General features: G+C 29.5%; 1 long non-coding RNA gene across 1 annotated transcript; it reads left to right on the forward strand.

Annotated features, from left to right (window-relative positions):
• Positions 1-2,159: 2,159 nt before the first annotated feature.
• LOC137635401 (uncharacterized) lies at positions 2,160-4,979 on the forward strand. Its single transcript, XR_011042662.1, has 3 exons — positions 2,160-2,226; positions 3,853-4,041; positions 4,685-4,979. It is a non-coding gene; the product is annotated as an uncharacterized lncRNA (long non-coding RNA).
• The last annotated feature ends 1,217 nt before the right edge of the window (positions 4,980-6,196 follow it).

Genomic DNA, 6,196 nt, shown 5'->3' on the forward strand with positions numbered 1-6,196 from the left:
TATTATTATTATTATTATTATTATTATTATTGGTGCTATCTATATTATTATTATTATTATTATTATTATTATTATTACTACTACTACTGGTGCTATCTATATTATTATTATTATTACTATTATTATTATTATTACTACTGGTGCTATCTATATTATTATTATTATTATTATTATTACTACTACTACTGGTGCTATCTATATTATTATTATTATTATTATTACTACTACTGGTGCTATCTATGTTATTATTATTATTATTATTATTATTATTATTATTATTATTAATACTACTGGTGCTATCTATATTATTATTATTATTATTGTTATTATTATTACTACTGGTGCTATCTATATTATTATTATTTTTTTTATTACTACTACTACTGGTGCTATCTATATTATTATTATTATTATTATTACTACTACTGGTGCTATCTATATTATTATTATTATTATTATTATTATTATTACTACTGGTGCTATATATATTATTATTATTATTATTATTATTATTACTACTAGTGGTGCTATCTATATTATTATTATTATTATTATTATTACTACAGGCGCTATCTATATTATTATTATTATTACTACTGGTGCTATCTATATTATTATTATTATTATTATTATTATTATTATTACTGATGCTATCTATATTATTATTATTATTATTATTATTATTATTTTTATTATTATTATTATTATTATTATTATTATTATTATTACTACTACTGGTGCTATCTATATTATTATTATTAGTAGTAGTAGTATTATTATTATTATAATTATTATTATTATTACTATTGGTGCTATCTATATTATTATTATTATTATTATTATTATTATTATTACTACTACTGGTGCTATCTATATTATTATTATTATTATTATTATTATTATTATTATTATTATTATTATTATTTTTATTATTATCATTATTATTATTATTATTATTATTATTATTACTACTACTGGTGCTATCTATATTATTATTAGTAGTAGTATTATTATTATTATTATTATTATTATTATTATTATTACTATTGGTTCTATCTATATTATTATTATTATTATTATTATTATTATTATTATTATTATTATTATTACTGGTACTATATATATTATTATTATTATTATTATTATTATTATTATTATTACTACTACTGGTGCTATCTATATTATTATTATTATTATTATTATTATTATTATTATTATTATTATTATTATTATTATTACTACTACTACTGCTGCTATCTATATTATTATTATTATTATTTTTATTATTATTATTACTACTACTGGTTCCATCTATATTATTATTATTATTATTATTATTATTATTATTATTATTATTATTATTATTATTACTGGTGCTATCTATATTATTATTATTATTATTATTATTATTTTTATTATTATTATTACTACTGGTGCTATCTATATTATTATTATTATTATTATTATTATTATTATTATTATTACTGGTGCTATCTATATTATTATTATTATTATTATTATTATTATTATTACTGGTGCTATCTATATTATTATTATTATTATTATTATTACTGGTGCTATCTATATTATTATTATTATTATTATTATTATTATTATTATTATTATTATTATTATTATTATTATTATTCAGATAAATGGAGGTCGTCATTATGACGATAGACTTCATTCCTTTATCTTGAAGAATTTTGACATGCAAATTGGGAAGGTGAAATCCTTAACCTTTACAATTCAGTTATGAAATATATTAACAAATGTTTGATATACATATATTAGTGTATATATATATATATATATATATATATATATATATATATATATATATATATATATATATATATATATATATATATATATATATATATATATATATATATATATACATATTTATATATATATATATATATATATATATATATATATATATATATAATGATATATATGTGTGTATATTGTATACATAATGTTATGCTAGCTTTAATAATGTCAAGTAATATTTATTTTGTCTTTTTCGTGTAGTTCCCCCATAATTGTACTTCCATAGCATTTACTCTGTAATCCTTGTTTGAACTGTGATTTTGTTTGTATTTAGTACTCCTTGTTGGAGTGAAGTTTAGTCTTCTTTGGAAGTTAGAATTTGTTTTAAGGTCAGATTCTCTGACGCTGTGTAACTATTAAGTATTACTCTTTAAGTATCTCCAGTATTTCGTAAGTTGCTCCAGCAAGAGTTGATTTTGTATTTTATTCAATTGTTTTGTTTTAGTGTACATGAGTTGTGGTGAATTTATTTGTATTTATTTTGTAGTGCAACAGAGAACAGTTCCCCCTTTAGTTCAATGTTTTGAAGTGTAAGGGGCGAACTACCTATTCGGTCTTAACTTTTCAACGATGCTGCGATTTTGAATGTGAGGTTAGCTTTTAAGGCGTACAAGCTAACCACTGAATTCTATAGAAGTAATATTCGGAAATTTGTAAGGCCGAAATTGTGTAGAACATGTTCATACCTTAGTATTTTGATGTGGGTCAAATCAGCTCGGGTTGACATATTTGTAAAGTAAAGAGAATTGAGTGAGCCAATTTTACGAGGTATTTAGTTAAACCTTAATGGAAAGTAATTATAATATTACACACCTGGTAGGCTTAAGAACCATAGGTTAGTTCATGTGTATCTCCAGAAATTGGATGGAATTGATAGTGAAAATTCACACAGTTAATTATGGCTACTGTGATTACAGGTGATATTCTTCCTACCCTAAAAGGCTAACTTTATATATGTAACACTTATAATCTTGAATGACATTTCGTGCATTATAAAATCCCCTGCTTGAAAATACTTGGCTGATATTACTACTCTTTCAGTTGTACCCCTACCATCAGTTGTTGCTTCACATGTGGTATTGACACCTGGGACTAATCTAGTGTCAGAGACCCTACAGAATACCACTGGCTGATATTACTACTTTTTCAGATGTATCCCTACCATCAGTTGTTGCTTCACATGTGGTATTGACACCTGGGACTAATCTAGTGTCAGACCCTACAGAATACCACTGGCTGATATTACTACTTTTTCAGATGTACCCCTACCATCAGTTGTTGCTTCACATGTGGTATTGACTCCTGGGACTAATCTAGTGTCAGAGACCCTACAGAATACCACTGGCTGATATTACTACTTTTTCAGATGTACCCCTACCATCAGTTGTTGCTTCACATGTGGTATTGACACCTGGGACTAATCTAGTGTCAGAGACCCTACAGAATACCACTGGCTGATATTACTACTTTTTCAGATGTACCCCTACCATCAGTTGTTGCTTCACATGTGGTATTGACACCTGGGACTAATCTAGTGTCAGACCCTACAGAATACCACTGGCTGATATTACTACTTTTTCAGATGTACCCCTACCATCAGTTGTTGCTTCACATGTGGTATTGACTCCTGGGACTAATCTAGTGTCAGAGACCCTACAGAATACCACTGGCTGATATTACTACTTTTTCAGATGTATCCCTACCATCAGTTGTTGCTTCACATGTGGTATTGACACCTGGGACTAATCTAGTGTCAGAGACCCTACAGAATACCACTGGCTGATATTACTACTTTTTCATTTGTACCTCTACCATCAGTTGTTGCTTCACACGTGGTATTGACACCTGGGACTAATCTAGTGTCAGAGACCCTACAGAATTCCACTGGCTGATATTGCTACTTTTTCAGATGTACCCCTACCATCAGTTGTTGCTTCACATGTGGTATTGACACCTGGGAATAATCTAGTGTCAGACCCTACAGAATACCACTGGCTGATATTACTACTTTTTCAGATGTACCTCTACCATCAGTTGTTGCTTCACATGTGGTATTGACACCTGGGACTAATCTAGTGTCAGAGACCCTACAGAATACCACTTACAAAAAAGAAGCTATGGAACGTGTTACTCTTGTCAAGAAATTGTTGGCAGAAAAGTGATCAAATCATGGGCCTCCCCCTGCATCCTCTACCAAAAAACCAGGTAAGTCTTTGAGTCTCTGAAGGTTATCGGGAGTTAAATTCTGTTGCCACCCATAAGGACACTAATCCTTTGAAAAGAATCTTAATATTGTTGCAAATGTTAATCTTTTTGATAATTTTCATAAAGATTATACTATATAAGTACCCTTGACAAAATGCTATGAAGGCTTCTTCTTGTATCATATCTGTAGTTCAATTTCAATACTGTTCTTCCCCCTTTGAAATGACAAATACTGTTGAAAACTTTCAACCTTTTAACGTAAGGTGTTCAATTTCAATACTGTTCTTCCCCTTTGAAATGACAAATACTGTTGAAAACTTTCCACCTTTTAACGTAATGTGTTCAATTTCAATACTGTTCTTCCCCTTTGAAATTACAAATACTGTTTAAAACTTTCAACCTTTTAACGTAAGGTGTACAATTTCAATACTGTTCTTCCCCTTTGAAATGACAAATACTGTTGAAAACTTTCAACCTTTTAACGTAATGTTCAGTTTCAATACTGTTCTTCCCCTTTGAAATGACAAATGCTGTTGAAAACTTTCAACCTTTTAACGTAATGTGTTAAATTTCAATACTGTTCTTCCCCTTTGAAATGACAAATACTGTTGAAACCTTTCAACCTTTTAATGTTCTTTTTCAGATAAAATTATGTCATCGATGACAATGGTCCACGACGATACATGGGAAGAACTTTTAAAGCTCGTGAGACCTGTTTCTTCGCCTTGGAAATCTGGCAGAAAACTACCATTGGGAAAGTCTTGTAACTCTGGTCATGGATGTCGGGAGCGGAAAGATTGCACCCAAGGATGGCAGTTACATGCATTAAAGGATTTCCTACTCCCGTAAACAAGGCAGTTCAGTGCTCTGTTTAGCATGGCTTAATTTTATAAAGTTCTGAACGAACATTTTCGGTAGTTGCTGTACCTCTGATTAATCTCGCCAGCCCTAAGATCGACTCTAGTGGGCAAAAGATTGTCAACGTGCATTTCCAGCTATTAAAATGACTATAGTAGGCAGAAGATTGTACGTGCATTTCCAGCTATTAAAATGACTATAGTGGACAGAAGATTGTCAACGTGCATTTCCAGCTATTAAAATGACTATAGTGGACAGAAGATTGTCAACGTGCATTTCCAGCTATTAAAATGACTATAGTGGACAGAAGATTGTCAACGTGCATTTCCAGCTATTAAAATGACTATAGTGGACAGAAGATTGTCAACGTGCATTTCCAGCTATTAAAATGACTATAGTGGACAGAAGATTGTCAACGTGCATTTCCAGCTATTAAAATGACTATAGTGGACAGAAGATTGTCAACGTGCATTTCCAGCTATTAAAATGACTATAGTGGGCAGAAGATTGTCAACGTGCATTTCCAGCTATTAAAATGACTATAGTGGGCAGAAGATTGTCAACGTGCATTTCCAGCTATTCAAATTACTCTAGTGGGCAGAAGATTGTCAACGTGCATTTCCAGCTATTCAAAATGACTATAGTGGACAGAAGATTGTCAACGTGCATTTCCAGCTATTAAAATGACTATAGTGGGCAGAAGATTGTCAACGTGCATTTCCAGCTATTAAAATAGCCCTCTATGTTGAAGGCTATCTGAATCAGACAAGCTGTTTATCTCAAAGTAGAAGATAGTGATGCGGCTGTAGGAGCAGCTTTGATGCAGACTGATGACTTGATTTACGACCCCAGATTATATATAAGAGTAAACTGAAGCCTCAGTTCCTAGATTACAGTGGAAGAGGCGGCTTGGGCTCTCCTTCGTGCTCTTGAAAAATTTTATTCTTATATAAATCATCTTTGTCTCTTGTAAATAAAGTTTAGACAAATCAATCTCGTTTTTTTAGTTTTTTTCTGACCGTAAACCATTGTCTTTTGTAAGTAAATTAAAAAAACTAGATTAACTCATGAGCCTTTTGGTCCTGCAGCAATATAACCTAGGGATATTGCTTATCAAAGGTAATATTAAACCTCATTGCTGACATGCTTCCAGATTTTGACTTGCTTCTGTACACAAAAATCTAATCTACCAGTTTATTTGGATCTACAATGTTCTGTCTCCTCATGGAGGGATGTGTTAAAAGTATTCTTAAACATTTATCCATTTTGTTCCCTAATATGTGCTTTCATGAAATTA

This window comes from Palaemon carinicauda, unplaced genomic scaffold (genome assembly GCF_036898095.1).
Source record: "Palaemon carinicauda isolate YSFRI2023 unplaced genomic scaffold, ASM3689809v2 scaffold120, whole genome shotgun sequence".
In the NCBI taxonomy this organism is placed as follows: domain Eukaryota; kingdom Metazoa; phylum Arthropoda; class Malacostraca; order Decapoda; family Palaemonidae; genus Palaemon; species Palaemon carinicauda.